The following is a 17,868-nucleotide window of genomic DNA, read 5'->3' as shown; positions in this document are numbered from 1 at the left end:
TGCAATTGCTAATCCTTTAGTTTTTATTCTGGTGGGTAACCAAGGCATAGTGCAGATGAAACAAAAAAGCTAACAATAATACACAACCCTTGATAATAACACACATACCTATTTCAAATACTGTATAATCAACATTTGAAGTGAAAGAAAACATATCTGGACATCACTAATAGGCATTTTCCAATTATAGCTTTTTTTTTGCTAGTACTTGATTCATTTATAACATTTAAGAATGATGTGTGATCCCAGTTGCATGTAAGTAGCAACACATTAGTTTATACTCCAATGTAAGGTAAAGAGTAAGAATATATTCTTCAATATCAAAACAATTTTATTCCCCCATTCTACCCAATGCCTGTGTGCATGTTGTGCCATGACAGTGCTCATCCTAGTTATGCAATGTTCCAAATAGCTTGACATTTTTAGTTGTTCTAACTTGATTTTCTAAAAAATTTTTCCAGTAAGCTTTATGACTTAGAATATATTTACAAGATATACACAAATCCATGGAATCCTCAAAAGTTCATTTTTGCTGACTTTATCAGCCAACATTCTAATCAGACACTTTTTTTTTTTTTTTTTTTCCTGGCCAACTACCTCACCAACTACCACAAAAGTTACCCTATGGTCATGGTAAAGCCTTATTTTGGATAGACATCTTAGGAAAAAAAAATTCACAGAAAATGAATCATCATGGACTAAACTTTTTTGTCCTGATCTTCAAACAAAAATTGATTCAAAACATCACAGACATTGACAGTTAAAAAAAAAAAGTCATACTATTTGAAATATATAAAAGACCTCAGTAAAGAGAAACATGTGAGTGAAAACATTTCTTGTTCAAAGAATTTCATTTCCTAGACATAAAAGGCCCTCTAATTTTCTCCAAATGAATACCAGTTCTAGTATATTTTATGAGTACCTTCATTGCTGTTAGATCCTGAAATAATAAAATGACCCTAAAATGGGATTCCTCAAAACATTTACTAGACTCTCCAGGAAGCTGTATCAGCCCCAAATTGGAAATACTCCAAGATTTTTGCTTAGTAACTCTTGGGGGAGATTTATTTAAAAGAATTTCATCTGAATACGTAAATCCATCTCATTTTTAATGATTATTTGAAACAGCATTCTTTCACGTCAGTGTCTTCCCCTCTTGAACCCATGTTAGTCATTCTCTGAAGATGGATCGGGTTCTAGTAACTTCTCTGAGCACCTGGGAAGAGTAAGCCTTGGCTCCTTGCCATTGTTACAGATACATTTATCTTCTGTCCACTTAATTAATGAGTCTTTATGCAGAGATCCCAATGTGATATAAGGTGTTAAATGACTGTGGACCACCCTGTGTGAAATAATGTCTACAATAATCACCATGAGGCACAGCATGCAAGTAATACAGAAAAAAAAAAAAGTTTCATCAAAGAAGCTGTCATCTTAAATTAATATAATGTAAAATGGCAGAGCACAGATGTTTTGGTGTATTTTTTTTATAATTAAACCTATGAACATAACACTGGGTCCTGGTGTTCATGTTGTGGCAGTGACATCAACTCAATGGGGAGAGAGTACTTGGATAGCATGTTCAGAATTAAAAGCACTATCACTCTCCTTTTTGTAACCATGAAGAACTGTTTAAGGCTTGATTATGGAGTCCTTTACTCCTGCTGCCAGAGACAGGTAGCTTCACTTATATCACAGAACAGGCTTGGGCTTTTTGTTTTATTTCCTACCCTACTCCTACTCCCATCTTTGCTCCAAAACCATGGATAAGAGAATGAAAAGAGAACTTGTTTCAACTAGAAGGCAAGAGGAAAACAATGCTTAGAATGGGATTATTTACCAGTAGGTTAGTTATGCCTAGATTGCACTTAGAACTAAATACTAAAAACTGCTCAACAGCATCACATGCCATTTTCTATCTATTGGGTCTTCTGTAAGGTTCAGCCATATAAGCTTGACTTGAGACCATCATCAATATCTCCCAGTCTGACCTCCAGGATAGAAGACTACTACCTGTTGTCCTGTATAGATAATCATATGTTCAATCTTAGAGTTCTTGGTTTCTCCTTCCTTGTCATTGAATGCTACTTTAACTCCAATTCCCCAACATTGCTTTGATGTTAACCACTTTGTTTTAAACTTGCTGACCATCACACTTTTTTAGGACACAACCAACAAAAGGTGAGAGGTAGCTCCCTGCAGCCATGAATAGGCACCACTCAGACCTCCTGTTGGGGGCATAATCCCTTGTTGTAGCAGCGCTGGTACTATGGTCTGAATCAACCACCAAGTTTACAGAGAGACCACACTTCCTCTAGGCTGATCTCAGGTAACATCTGAGCCTGACAAGGATGCTGAGGTAGGTTCATTTGTATGAGTTATAAAATACAATTCCATGAAGGCAGAGGGCAGCAGATAGTGTGTGAGCTTTGCAAACAATGTCTACAGAACATCATAAAAGGTCAAAATTAAATATTGTGTTTCTCTTAGATTCTGTTAGGCAACTCAGGAATTAGTAGTTACTCTTCTTTGAGTAAGGTGAGAAATCAATTTTTCAAGAGAGGCCTCCCTAATTCCCGTTTAGAGTTATTTACATTTGTATATTCATCACTTAAATACCTTTCTAAGATAAGATCAGTACCCAATAAATGTTTTTAACAAATGAAAAAAGGAATTCACTGATATCAAATTTTTAATCATCCACTTTCAGTGAAAAACAGCATTATGTATATCAAATCAAATTTTATGTGGGAAATCAGGCGATCAGTGTTTCACTTTTAAAATAAATGTATATTGAAAAAATAGGTAAAAATAAATTTACAGAATAAATTATAACATTAAAGAAGTACATAAAAAGATCCTTGGGTTTGTTTGTTTTTAAGATTTTTTATTTATTTATTTTGAGGAAGAGAGCAGGAGTTGGGAGGGGCAGGGGATGGACAGAGGGAGAGGGAGGGAGAATCTGAAGCAGATTTCACACTCAGCAGAGAGCCTGACCTGGGGCTTGATCTCACGACCATGAGATTATGACCTGAGACGAAATCAAGAATTGGATGCTTAATTGACTGAGCAACCCACGCACCACAAAAAGATTCTCAATTGTAATGATAATATGAGACATATCCATAAATTTATAAAAGATATATTTGAGATATCTCTTACCTGTCTGATTAGCAAAAGTGAAAAATGATCCATGCACATGATTGGGAAGCTATGTAGAAGTAGGCCATTTTATACATTTTTGAAGTCATACAATCTTTTTAGGGTAGTAATTTGACAATACCAAAATTTCAGTTATGCTTTCCTTTAAATATACAGCAACTCAAAATAAAAATATACATGACTTAACTTGTCATTACTATCAATGAAGTACTTTCTATATCTGCCATAAAACTAAACACAGTACAATCTGTCAAAAAATTAGGAAGATGCTCATGTACTGATAAAGGAAATATCAAGGTTTTACATCAATATATAAATATCTTCTTAATTAAAAAAAATGGTTATTTATGTATGTGTACATGTGCATGCATGTGTATATGTTTAGTTTGGGATTCGCAAAAGATTTTGGGAACCATTACTTACAGCAGGATCTCATTTGGTTTTAAAATGATAATATGTATATTTGTTTGATAATTTAAAAAGTCAGGAAAGATATGAATCACATTATTAACAGTTAATTTACTTCAGGTAGAAAAGATTATTGGAGATTTTTACCTTGTCTATTATAAGATTCTGTATCATTGGAATGTTTTGGTAATAAGCATGAGTCACTTTCATAATAAGGAAAGTAAAACAATTATTTCTAAATTCATTAAAATGGTATATATATATTTATAATTATAATTTTCTATACATTTATACTTTCATAATTATACTTTCATAATTATAATTTTATAATTATGATTGTACTTATTATATCATTATATTTATGTTCATAGCTTTCATTCCATTCTGTGAGCTAATTCTCTTATGTCTATTTTAATAATTTTTGGCTCTGTCATTGAGTAGAAAATGCATTTGAATAACTTAAGCTCATAAAAAAATGGTGACTCACACAATCTAATTATGTCACGCTTGGCTAATATATATCCATATATTTGTAACATAATATGTGTGTATGTGTGAAAATACGTGAATCACATGCATATGATTTGATATATAACAGACAGGTGGCTTCCCATGGACACAAAAATATTCTAAAAATTGCTGCTGCATGCTTTTATGTTCTTTTTAAGCACTGCCTTGTCATGGCAAAATAAAAATTTACTACCACTCTGTCTAGAGTTCATCTAGCCTCTGAGCACAGAGTCAAGGGATCTATTGAAATAGTCATTCCTTTGGGTCAATTTCAATCTTTGCTTTCCTTTTAATGACTAAGACAATTTCATTGCCAGCACCGCTTCTAATTTACACAGAAGACCTCAAGAGCCAATCATCCCATCTGAAGGCAGAGATAAATGATCTATTGTGTTTTCTTGAAAAGTTCTAAGGCAGAAACTGACAGGCTGGCAGAGTTGTCCAGCCATTAGGTCATTTCCCAGAGAAAGTACTATATTCTTTTGCTTGTCTCCCTTTACCCTCCACAAAAATGATGATTCATACATAATTGAAGGAATCTCATCTCAACGCTATGGCTAGAATTTTGAAAATCTCAAACGGCTTGTATATTTTCAGTAGACTACTAATTCTTTCTTTTTTAAAATTCCAGGTTGTGAGGGGGGAATGAGAATTTTGGCTTCTCCATTCACGAGTGTTCTCGAAAAGAAAAACTCTCTATTTCTCATACCAGATGGAGGAGTAGCAGTGCTCTGAAGTTATTGGCAAAGAGGGAAGAAGAATATTGTAAATGATTCCAAAATAGAGAGATGCATGGAGGGAATCCCCGTAGAATTAGCCAGGCCCATGTTATAGAAGAAAGTGGAAATAGGATTATTTATAAATGTTTTATAAATTGTTTTTATTCCATTGATAAAAAGAAAGGCAGATAGTCAAGGACAAAAAGAAATGTGTAAAAGTCCGGTAAATCTTATGAGGAATTATACACACTGAACTGTGTCCTTTTAGCAGTTATGGAACACAGGCAAAAAGAACAATATATCTGAAAATCCCTGTGCTGAAACCGAATTCACTACTGCCTTACTCCTTACTAATGCAAAAAATATAGTGGATTTCTCTTCACCAAGAATACAATGGTTTATTGACAGCATCACAAGGAACGTGGCTTGCTATGTGCTCTGGGATGAAGACGTGTTTGCCTTACTTGATCTTCAAACTGACCTCTTTTTAAAAAATGATAATTTTTTAAATCACTGGCCGGTAAAGTATTTCCAAATAATTGTCTATACTGTATCATGACAGATAATAATAAACATTGCCACCAGTAAGTTAATGTAGCTAAAAGTAACCTGAGAAAATAATAAGCATTAGGACGGGAAAGAGGAAACTGCTAATATCAAAATCCTCATTTTGGAATGAGCTATCTGAAGTTCAAAAAAGCTAAGGAATGTGCCCGAGTTTATATAGCTAATAAATAATAGATCTGGAGCTTAAATCTATATCTGTTTGGTTCTAATGCCCACGTGTTTTAGAACTGTGTTGTTTTGCCTTTCCCATGGAACTGCTTGTTGTTGTTTTTTTTTTTCTTTCTGGAATTTTGCAAAAGTTCTTTCTATGCTGTAGGAGAGAAATTCCATTACCATTTAAGTCCTGTCATATTTTGGATATTTAAAAATTAGTTTCTCAAAAAAAAAATAAAAATAAAAATAAAAATAAAAATAAAAATAAAAATTAGTTTCTCTAATGGACTTTAAAATATGGACTTTTTTTTATCTTCTACTTTGCACTAAAATGGATTTAAATCAACTTAATATATAAAAACAACTAAAATTAAAATGACAAGTTCTGTCCTAAGTGAATTTTACTCTTTTATTTCTTTATAAAGTTTATCCTAGGTAATAAGTTAGAATTTGTTTGCAGACTACTGCATCCAGTGGCTGCTGGACTCATGATGTATTCAATGAAGAATTTGTTAGGTAATCACCTGAAAATTCTGATCATAATTAAATGTTGCGGGAATAAGGAGATAGGTTCCCAGTCTATATAAGAAATGTTGAATTTTCTATCCCTAATTTACTCATATCCTTCATTCATTTTATGGAATCCTACTCTTACTCCCTTATACTAATTTCTTTGAGCTATCCTTTACACTTTATATTTCTCTTCTAATTTTTCTAATTTCTCTAATCATTATAAGCAATTTTTTTTTCTAATTTATGAGCACAGCTATAACAGATGATTTAAAATCTCTCCCTGTAAATTAAAAAATCTTAAATTTTGACCTTAATTTCCATTGAAATTCAAATTTTGTATTGACCCCTAGGCATTGTGAATATTATGCTGTGAAACTTCTAGATTCTATTAGATTCCCCTGAAGAGGGTTGATTTTTGTAGTTTTTTTAGCAATCAATTAATGTGGTTGGAATCAAATTGCAAGCTCTATCTTGGACGGCAGCCAAATGTCAATTCAGTGCTTTCACGCTTGTCCCAGGTTGCTTGAAGTCTACCCCAAATGCATGGTTCAAGAGCCAGGCAGAAATGTGTGCATATTTCTATGCAGAATTTAAGGCCCCTTTTTGTTACTACATTTTTTTTCTGGGATTTTTCCCCCCTCATTTTCCAATAGTTGTGATTGCTTGAAACCAGAAAGATTGTGGATTTTTTTTTTTTTTTTTATCAGAGAGTTAGCCACCCTATAGGGCATAACCTGGAAACCCTCAGATGAAAAACTGCAAAATTAAGAAATTCTCCTTATGCCTTCTCTTTATCCGTGTTGATTTCCCTCCTGAATATCCTTGCTTTTTGCTACCATTCAGTGCCGTTGATATTTTTCTTTGGGTTTGGTTTTTTTGCTTACCTAGGGACAAATTTCTATATTTTAACCTTACTTTATTTGTATCAGTTCTATGGAATATTAACATAATTCTTGGATTACATGTAACAGAAGTACAACTTAGTCTACCTTAAATAAAACGGAAGTAAATGTCTCCCAGTACTGAAATATTTGGGATTAACTTCCAGAATAGCTGGATTATTAAAATTCTCACACAGTATCACTAGGAATTTGTGGGTTTTTTACATCTGTTATATCTTGGCTCTGATTCTTCATCATAGGCTTCTTCTGAAGGGCTCCCTCCCCATATAGTTTGCAAAGCTCCTGACTTACACAATATTAAATTAAGGACTTCAGCAGAAAGACAAGGCCTGATACATACTGGTTCCAGGTTAAGTCTTGGAACCAGCTTCTGTGTCTTGGGCCAGTTGACCTATTCCTTTTTTTTTTTTTTATTTTTTTTTTTAATTCTCTTTTTTTTTTTTTTTTTTTTTTTTTATTGGTGTTCAATTTACTAACATACAGAATAACACCCAGTGCCCGTCACCCATTCACTCCCTAAACTAATCCTGGTGACTGTGGATGACCAAAGGTAGGTCATGTGTTTACCCCTGGAACTGGCTTTCAGTTCAATCCCTTCTAGGCCACATAGCCTGAGACTAGAGGACAGTGGCTCCCTAAAGGAAAACATCAGATAGATAGTACTAAACAGAAGAGAGAATGGTAGGTAGGTAAAACAACAAAATCTCTCTACTGGCACAGACAGGAAAAGAAAAACACATCAAACTGAGAAAAGGGAAATAACCAGTAACAGGTGGTAACAAAAGTAGGATCTTGTTTATTGCCAGCTTTTTCCTTACACCTCTTTGGAGCCAAGTCTGAAGCCTCTTCTTGAGCACATTTCCACTCTTTGACTCTTTTCATTGGAATTCTGATCTCCCTTCCCCTTGCCAGTAGAAACAGGAATTTAGTTCAGTTTCATTTTACCAGTATAATCGAACTATTTTTTCCCTGTGCTGCAGCACACAGCTAGGGACATACACCCAACAAAACCCTTTCCTTTTCTAAAGATTCTGAAGAGCCACAATACCTTTGTTGTCAACAGTGACTATGAGATATTAGGAAAACACACCGAAGTCTCTATGCAAAAATAAAAATTAAAAAAATAAAAAAATAAAAAATCAGCAATACAAACATTTTGTAAACAGGGATAGTATAAAAAAGGACTAGTTCCAGGTGCCTGGTTGCTCAGTTGGTTGAGTGTCCAACCCTTGGTTTCCCGTGAGGTCATGATTTCAGGATAGGGTCCACCCCTCAGTGGGGATTCGGCTTGAGAGTCTCTCCCTCTGCCCGTCTGCCCACTTACTCTCTCTCCAAAATCAATCAATCAATTAATCAATCAATCAATATTTTAACAAAAGAATTAGTTATTTTGGTTTACAAGATGATTTTTGCTCTTCCTGTGATTCATACAGATATGTAAAGAAAATGAATAATTTTACTAGCTTGGGGTAAAAATAAACTCACTTTTATTTTAATGTGCACATTTTAATGGCTCTCAGTCCCCAACTAGTCACCAGGGAGTCCATTGTTTCACTCAGGTTGATCTTTCCTCAGTATCATGCATTTAGAAGGTATCTTTGCAATATTCGTGAACTCCATCCAATGAATTCAATTCTAATACTATTATTACTTCTTCTCTATTAATCATTTCTACAAGGAGAGATCCTTTAATTATTTTTGTTTTTTGAAAGTGTTTTTTTTTTTCTTTCATTTGGAGAGAGCTACTTCATATCCCTAGGGTGAACTCCAGAAGACTGTTCAAACCCTCTGCCTTCTCATCTCCTTTTTACTTTTGTCATCGTCTGTTACATAGGGGAACCCATTGTAGCAAGCTGAGGCTGGTTCTTATTTGTCTACTACTGTAAGAAGCCATCTGTTAAACAGAACATTCCCTCTAGATTTTTATTACAAAAACGAGGTATTTTTTTTTTCCACTGTCAGATGCTTCCTCTGTAAATAGAGGCAAAACCACAAAGCAAGAATTGGGAACTGGAATCTATTGTCTCATTCATATGCCTTCTGATAGACATAATTTTTGTTTTTGTTCTTCCTATAAACACCATCACGCCGTAAGAACTATCGGTGCCATACTCCACTGTATCAATTTGCCTTTACCATTTCCTCATAACATTGAGCAAAAAAAGGCTTATATTGTGATTGGACCAGACATATGAGGCCAGAGTATAAACTCATTTGCAATAGGTGGGCTACTTTAACCATTCAGGAGAAGAAATAAACTATAGCAGATGTTTGTTTTTCCACTTACCCATGTATCATCATATGAGAATTAGCAGGATATGCCAATGGCATATATCACATATACGTATGTATGTGTGTGTGTTTCCACTCATTTGTACATGCATATAGATTGATAAATGTTATGTAATATATATATTTTATATATTTTATATATGTTTATTTTATATATGTTCATATATGTTTATATATGTTCCCATTACCCTGTACTTAGTAACAACATTTACAAAGTCTTATAGCAGTGATTTATTCATCCACCCTGGGAGTAGTGTTAATTGCTCTATTATACTAATGGTTTATATATAACCCAGCCATCAAATGAGCTTCATTTAAAGTTGGCAATGCTAGTTTACACCTGCAAAAAGGTGAGTATTTTTATCCTAGCTTGGGAGTAGAGGAGACTGTTTCTCATCACTTGGCATATGTCTAAAGAATAATATTTTTGTTTGCCTTGATTATTATGCAAAGCCACAAGGCAGACTTTGTATTAAAAGAAATTTGCTAAAGAACTTTAGGGAAAAATCATGGCTCTTGCAAAGTAACCACATGTTGGACAGGTGTTTACTTAAAACATTTGTTTGAATGCATATGAGACAGAGTGAATTGGATTACAGATTTTTCCTGCTTGTAAATTCATCACTGCATTATTTAGATAGCATTTGCCAACCTGAAAAATATAATAATTTTCACCTTTATCAAGCTATTTTATTTTGTTTTGTTTTATTATCTATCAATCCATCATTTATCTATTTTATGAATAAGGCAATTTATTAACCCATCATCATTTGTTCCAATGCTTCTTATTGGCATTTGCCTCCTGTCCAGTTATTCTTTCCAGATCTTTGTCCCTCAGATGTCATTTTGCCTCTCTCATCTTGGTCCTTTTATGCCATTTTCAGCCCCTCTGGGGCTTGGAGGACATTGTGGGCCATGCTCTCGGAGCCTCTGCTGAAATGGCTAGGCCTCACCCCACTTCTCTGACATCCTCCATAGATCTTGGTCATGGAGCCCACCCCAGCACCACGTCAGAAGTACAGGTGCCATGCTATGGAAGCAGCTCCTGTGTGGAACTAGTTCTCATTGTGGGATCAAGCTCTTTATGCTTGGCCAGCTTGACAGTGTCCACTCATTTAGGGACTTCCAGCTTCCCAGGCTTTTGGAGGAAGGCTGTCAGAGCTCTGATGAACTCCTGCAGGTTTACATCTTTTACAGTAACTCCAGGCATCATGTGGCCTCTGTGCTGCCAGCCAAGCGAAAGGCCAAGCTGTTTTATTAATGGAAACTATATTTTTTTTCTTTGTGTAACATGTATAGACAGCATTTGGCTATTTATAAATAATCTCATTCTCATGCTTAGTTTATTTGAATACCATAGATTGATTTGGAGATATGTGGGGTAATCTAATTCTAGCACCCAAAGTGTAACAGATAAAGTTATTATCTAGTAACAATCTCTGCTGTTCTAAGATGAAGCAGTATTAATGTGGAAGGCTTTCAACCAATCAATGATTTTCAATATGATTTTTTATTTTTATTTTTTATTTCTCAGGACGTCTGGGTGGCTCAGTGGTTGAGTCTTTGCCTTCAGCTCTGGTTGTGATCCCAGGACCCCAGGATGGAGTCCCGCGTCGGGCTCCCTTCAGGGAGCCTGCTTCTCCCTCTGCCTGTGTCTCTGCCTCTCTCTCTGTCTCTTTTTTTTTTTTTTTTTAAAGAAGAGTTAATGTGTATTCTTCTTTTTTTAATTTTTTTATTTATTTATGATAGTCACACAGAGAGAAAGAGAGAGGCAGAGACAAAGGCAGAGGGAGAAGCAGGCTCCATGCACCGGGAGCCCGACGTGGGATTCATCCCGGGTCTCCAGGATCACGCCCTGGGCCAAAGGCAGGCGCCAAACCGCTGCGCCACCCAGGGATCCCTCTCTCTGTCTCTTATGAATAAATAAATCAAATACTTTTTTAAAAAGTTTTATTTCTCACCCCAACACCAAGGTCATCTTAAAGCTCCCCATCAAAATATAAGCTCCATGAGGGCAGGGGCCTTGCCCAGCATAATCATGTCTATATAAAAAGTCTTTAGGATGCTACCTGGTTCAATCCATATCTGTTTAATGAGTGAGTGAGTGAGTGAGTGAAAAAGAAAATCTAAATATTTATCTAGAATTTCAAAGAGTATTTGTATGCATGAATATGTGTATGCACATGTGTGTTGAAAGAGAGATAAAGAGAAACTGAGTATTCACTGAGATCCATTTTTTTAACATTTAAAGCTATTCTTTACTCAAAGGTTCTCTGAAATCTTTGCGTTGAGAATTATTGCGTTGATAATATTGAGATGATAAATTCTGATAGAGTTTCTTTGTTGAATAGTTGCATCTTCCCAGAGTTTGCATCAACACAGTGTTTATTGAACATCTGCTGTGTGCCCACAGGGACTCTGAGAGGGACTAAGGATATAAGGTGGAAAAGCTTGTATGTTTATCTCATTATTTTCATGGGATGATAAATAAATATTGTCTTAAAACTAACTGCTTCAGCAAGTAGTAATATTTTTAGGCATTTCCTAAGGAGTTAAAAAGAAAAAAAAAGCCACTAGAGTGAAAGCACTGCTATTAGATTTAGTTAGTTCTTTTCCATTACAATAGTATAGTTTTCTTTTTTGGGTCTCTAACAATTAACAAGATAATAGGTGAGACAGAAGAATGTTGACGTCTTGATCTCATCCCCACTCTTTGTCTTATTAATGCTTTTGTCAGTCATTCAGTATGACTGTTGAGGTAAATCTAGATACAGAAAAAAAAAATGCCTCCTTTCTGTGTATAATCCCAATCAATGCAATGAATAAAAATGAGCCTACTTAGGGAAAAAAGCCAAGACATACTTACCTCTTATTGTGAAGATGACTGCAAGATAGTAGAAGTTGCTAAAAGCCAACATAGATTTGTTTCTTCAATCACGTTGCCTAGATAAGTAATGACTCAAACTCAGAAGAGCTTCTGTGCTACGCTGGTCTGAATGGAGAAATAGATGCGCAGATCATGAATTAATGCCTGGAAACAGACCATGAACTTTTGCCAGCAACAGCTAATTTGCAACAATGGGGGTTTGGTGAAAATGACAGTTTCAGTCGGCATGGGGAGGCAGGCAGAGCCATTTGAGAGGATGGAGAGCATTGTGTCTGCCAATTGATGTTGCCAGGGGATTGTCAACCCACTGAGTACCAGGACTCATCAGCATATTTAATGTTATGAGCATAGACATTGTCTTTAAAAACATGAGCCATGAGAGGGCAATGTGGGCTGCAGACTGCAGAGGATGGAATTTCAGGCAGGTGGATGGCACAGATACTTATTAAAGTTATGGCAAGTGGGAAATAGAAATACAAAGGAGCCAGACACAAGGAGAAAGAGGTGAAAGGCCCAAAGTAAAAACTAGAAGTAACAAATGTTCCGTGCAAAAAAAAAGGGGAAAAGACAAATAATATTAGAAAATACAGAAGAGCACAGAGGGAGTGAAAGTTATTCTATTGCCATCACTACAAATAGTGCTGTTACAACTATTTGTTGTAAGATTCTTTTAGCATTTTTAAATTCTAAAATCAAGATTAAAATCAAGATCTAAAATCAAGATTAAAATCAAGAATTTTAAATAACTTTAAAAAGAGGCATTAAGAGTTAGTTTGGACAGATGTATTATAATGAAGATAATATTAACTTTCTTTCCCCCACATGTCTTGCATTATGAGCTAATCTGTAAATTAGAATAATAACATTCTTGGAACTACCAAGAATGTTATGGAAACCCTCTATCTCACCTACATAACAGCAAACTGATATTTTGAGAATAGTTGCCCATGTGTGTATATTGATAGAAATTAATGAGCCTATGAACTAGTCATAATTACATTACATTAAATTCCTGTGCTTCAAAATACTTGTGAACAGGTGTTCTATGTCACAAGAAAGTCTTTAAGTTGTTCAGTAAATAATCTTACAAACTTTTACATGTCATACATTCTTTCAGTATTGAAAATACAAGAAATAAATGTAATCAGGTATAGTGGAAAACAATCTTAAAGTAATAACTGATAAGTTTTCATACTTTGGGTTCCTGGAATTCCTTTACTTAGGTTGATCTTATCTCTCAGCCTAAGCATTGGAAGTCATGACTTTTCCAAGAAAAACTACTTGTGGAACCTAATGACTCCCACCTGTTCTACAAACCTTTCATTCTCAAACCCAAAATAGGTAAAGATACTCTCTCTAAGGAGAGATGAAGAGAGGTTAGAAAAAAAAAAAAAGTAAAAGAAATAGCCTCTGGGGGGGCTTTGTAGAAATAGAACAAGTTTCAGTAGTGTAGTAGGATACCTGACTGGGATGATGAAAGCAGATGGGAATAGATGATCTTTCTACATTCTTTGCATCCCAGAATATCATGGGGGGGGGGAAACCCCACAAATTTTGCAATATCTCCAACAAATTTTCAGGCATTAATTAAGAAGAAGAAGATTAAAAAAATAAGAGGAAGAAACTATTGGGAGGTTTGAGGATATGATGAGGGTGAACTAAAACAGCAGCAAATACAAATACAAAATTGAACAAGTGTCCTTTACATCTTCAAAACTATAGACTCTGCGGACTCCAGCAAGTCAGAGCATGGCCTCAGACCTAACTGACCCTGCACCGAAACGAATTGCATAATGGTAGAGTTACGGTTTTTTTTTTTTTTTTTTTTTTTTTGGTCATCAAGTAGAATAGGGCTTGAAAATTTTTAAAAATCCAGTTGCAAAGTAGAAAAAAATAACTTCAATTGCACCCTTGGCTATTCAAACTCAACAAACCTGTATACTGACTTCTAGGATAGTTAAGAGCTGATACTTACAGTCTCAATTAACCTCACAAAAACCATATTGTAGGTATTAGTGGTCCCTGCTTTTCAGTCATTCATAATTAAAAATGTATTAGGGCATCAGGTGCCTAAATCTGCATGAGGTTCTAGATACTCCCTCTAATAATAGGCTCTTAAAAATAAATAATAATAATAATAATAATAATAATAATAATAGTAATAGGCTCTTGTGCCTTACCTCGTAACAATAATCATTTTAATGGCAACAGAGTTCTAGAGGTGGAAACTGACAACTACTTACATTTCAGCAGCCTTGGATACCTCACACTCATGCAGGTACAATCTTGGAAATGTGGAGAAGTTACCTTATTTTATGGAGTGACCTTTGACCAAGGGAGCTTGGGAGCTGGTGGGTAAAAGTTCCAAATGCAGCAAACATTTCTGAAAAACATAACGTTGCTTTTTAGAATCTCTTGGCATTTACTGAACCTCAGTTGTCCACATCAGTGACCAACTCTACAAAGAACTTCCTTCTTTATGTCATTTTCCCCAGTTCCTTAGTGTGCTCCTTCCCAAATAAAATATCCAGACTCAAGTGTGGTATATGAAGATGTTTGTATATGTGTTGGAGGGAGAGAGCTATGGCACTAGTTTAACAAAACAGATATAACTCATGGTCTCAGGAAGCTAATGGTTTGTGAAAAAAGATTTTAAAACTAGATGTTAGAGAAGATCAGATGCTTTTTTTGAGGCTAAATAACTATTGAGAGGTGCAACCAGAACTGGAACCAGGACTGCACATTCTCAAAATATGTTCTTTCCAATTTAAAATGGAAACAAATAATCAATGATGCTATTGTCTATGTTGTAGTGTTTTTTTTTTTTAAGTTTTTTAAAAACTTATTTGTGAGAGTGCACAAGCAGGGGAAGGAGCTGGGGGGAGGGAAAAGGAGGAGGGGTAAGAATCTCAAGCTGACTCCATGCTGAGCCCAGAGTTCCTCGCAGAACCCTAAGATCATGACCTAAGTGGAAACCAAGAGTTGGAAGCCTAAACCGACCAAGCCATTCAAGTGCCTCTGTTGCAGTGTTGTTAAAAATTTCCTCATTGAATATATTTTCTTCAAAATAGGAAGTGGAACAGATGGGATATAATATCAAATGATTTAGTTTGAGAATTTGGTAGCAGGTTTGAAGAAAGGAAGTTTGGGTCAAGAGCTACAGTAAGAGAGTCTGGGAAAATGAGAAAAAAATAAATTCTGCTCAATTTGCAGAGGAGATGAAGTCACTGAGAAAGACATTAAAGAATTCACATAAACAATTTGGACTTTTAAATACAAATAATTCTTTCCATCTGAATATTAAAAATAAAGACACAAGATAAAAATGTACTCGAAACTACAAAGTTGGGGTGCCCAGGTGGCTTGGCGGTTGAGCGTCTGGGCATGATCCCAGGGTCCCAGGATTGAGTCCCACATTGGGCTCCCTGCATGGAGCCTGCTTCTGCCTCTGCCTGTGTCTCTGCCTCTCTCTGTGTGTGTCTTTCATGAATAAATAAATAAAATCTTTTAAAAAATATTAAATAAAAAGAAACTACAAAATTAGTCTGAAGATCTCTACTAAAATTTCAGTAGTACGGCTTATATTGTATTGCTTCTGTCAACTATAGACAACTTACTAGGGATTCTAAAGAAAGAATATTTTTCAAAATTACTGTATGTGATCTTTAGTTCTACATATTTGAATGCCAATGTCATTAACATCACATGACGCTATCCTAAGATGTAGGCATTATTCATGATGTCATTTTCTTCCAAAGATTCATTTTTTTATCATTATTGAAGTTGAGTTGACATACAAGATTACTTCAGTTTCAGGTATACAACATAGAGATCTGAAAATTCCATACATCACTTAATGCTCACCTGGCAAATCCAGTCACCGTGCAGTGTTATTACGTTATTACCAACTCTATGCCCTGTGCTGTACTTTTCATCCTTGTAACATTTATTTTATAACTGGAAATCATGTACCTCTTCATCCTCTTCACCTACTTTCCTGTCCCTTAACCCCTTCCCCTCTGTCAACTACCATTTTGTTCTTTGTATTTATGAGTCTGTTTCTGTTTTGTTTGTTCATTTGTTTGCTTTTTAGATTCCACTTATAAGTTAATGGTTAATTTTCCTTATGTAACTGACTTATCTCGTTCAGCATAGAACACTCTCAGTCCATGTTGTTGCACATGGTGAGATCTCATTATTTTTATATCACTGAGTAATACCCCATTATGTATCTACCCTATATCTTCTTTATCCACTCATCTATCAACGGACACTTAGGTTGCTCCCATCTCTTGGCTATTGTAAACTATGCTGCAATAAACATAGGGGTGCATATATCTTTTCGAATTAATGTTTTTGTTTTCTTTGCATAAATACTCAATAGTGGAATGCTTACTCATATGATATTCCTATTTTTAATTTTTTGAAGAAAGTTCATGCTGTTTTCCAGAGTGATTGAACCAATTTACATTCCCACCAACGGCGCGCACAAGGATTCCCTTTTCTCCATATCCTTGCCAAGGCTTATTTCTTGCCTTTTTTGATACAGGCCATTCTGACAGGTGTGGAGTGGTATCTCATTGCGTTTTTCTTTTTTAAGATTTTTATTTATTTATTCATGAGAGACATATAGAGAGAACGAGGCAGAGACACAGGCAGAGAGAAGCAGGCTCCATGCAGGGAGCCCGATGTGGGACTCGATCCCGGGTCTCCAGGATCACACCCTGGGCTGAAGGCGGCGCTAAACCACCGGGCCACTCAGGCTGCCCTCTCATTGCGGTTTTGATCTGCATTTCCCTGGTGATTAGTGATGTTGAGCATCTTTCTGTGTGCCTGTTGGCCATCTGATTGTTTTCTTTGGAAAACTATCATTTCAATCCTCCACTCATATTTGTATTGGATATTTATTGTTGTTCTGGTGTTGAATTGTGTAACTTCTTTATATATTTTGGATATTAGTAACTTATTGTATATGTGACTCGCAAATATCATCTCCCACTCAATAGGTTGTCTTTTTTCTTTAAAGATTTTATTTATTTATTCCTAAGAGATACAGAGGAGAGGCAGAGACATAGGCAGAGGGAGAAGCAGGCTGCTTGTGGTGAGCCTGATGAGGGACTTGTTACCAGGACCTTGGAATCATGACCTGAGCCAAAGGTCTCATTTGGTGTGCAAAAGCTTTTTATTTTGGTGTTGTCTCAATAGTTTATTTTTGCTTTTGATTTGTTTTTCTGAGGAGACATACCCATAAATACATTGCTAAAGCCAATGTCTAAGAGATTACTGTCTATGCATTCCTTTAGGATATTATGGTTTCAGGTCTCACATATAGGTCTTTAATCCATCTTGAGCTTATTTTTGTATATGGTGTAAGAAAGTGGTCCAGGTTCACTTTTTTTATTTTTTTAAGATTTGATTTTATTTATTTATTTATTTATTTATTTATTTATTTATTTATTTAAGAGAGAGGGAGAGAGGAAGAGAGAATCTAAAGCAGAGTACAGGTTGAGCGTGGAGCCCAATTTGGGGCTCAATCTCATGACCCTGAGATCATGCCCTGAGCTAAAGAGTCAATGCTTAACCTACTGAGCCATCCAGGCATCCCCAGTTTCATTCTTTTCCATGTAGCTGTCCAGTTTTTGTAACACCATTTATTGAAAATATTGTCATTTCCCTATTGTATATTCTTGCCCCCTTCATCATAGATTAGTTGACCACATAAGCATGGATTGATTGATTGATGGGTTTATTTAGG

The 17,868-nt window shown here is 35.4% G+C and overlaps 1 long non-coding RNA gene across 1 annotated transcript in view; it reads right to left on the bottom strand.

Annotated features, from left to right (window-relative positions):
• Nucleotides 1–2,902: 2,902 nt before the first annotated feature.
• Nucleotides 2,903–17,868, bottom strand: part of LOC144291891 (uncharacterized) — a 31,048-nt gene continuing 16,082 nt past the window's right edge. The window contains exons 4-6 of the long non-coding RNA XR_013359449.1: nucleotides 14,421–14,496; nucleotides 12,093–12,218; nucleotides 2,903–3,031 (exon numbers count right to left, since the gene is read on the bottom strand). This is a non-coding gene — a long non-coding RNA (uncharacterized LOC144291891). The remainder of the gene's footprint in view (nucleotides 3,032–12,092; nucleotides 12,219–14,420; nucleotides 14,497–17,868) is intronic.

This window comes from Canis aureus, chromosome 20, assembly GCF_053574225.1.
Source record: "Canis aureus isolate CA01 chromosome 20, VMU_Caureus_v.1.0, whole genome shotgun sequence".
Classification (NCBI taxonomy): Eukaryota; Metazoa; Chordata; class Mammalia; order Carnivora; family Canidae; genus Canis; species Canis aureus.
This window is presented reverse-complemented; position numbering and strand designations above follow the sequence as displayed.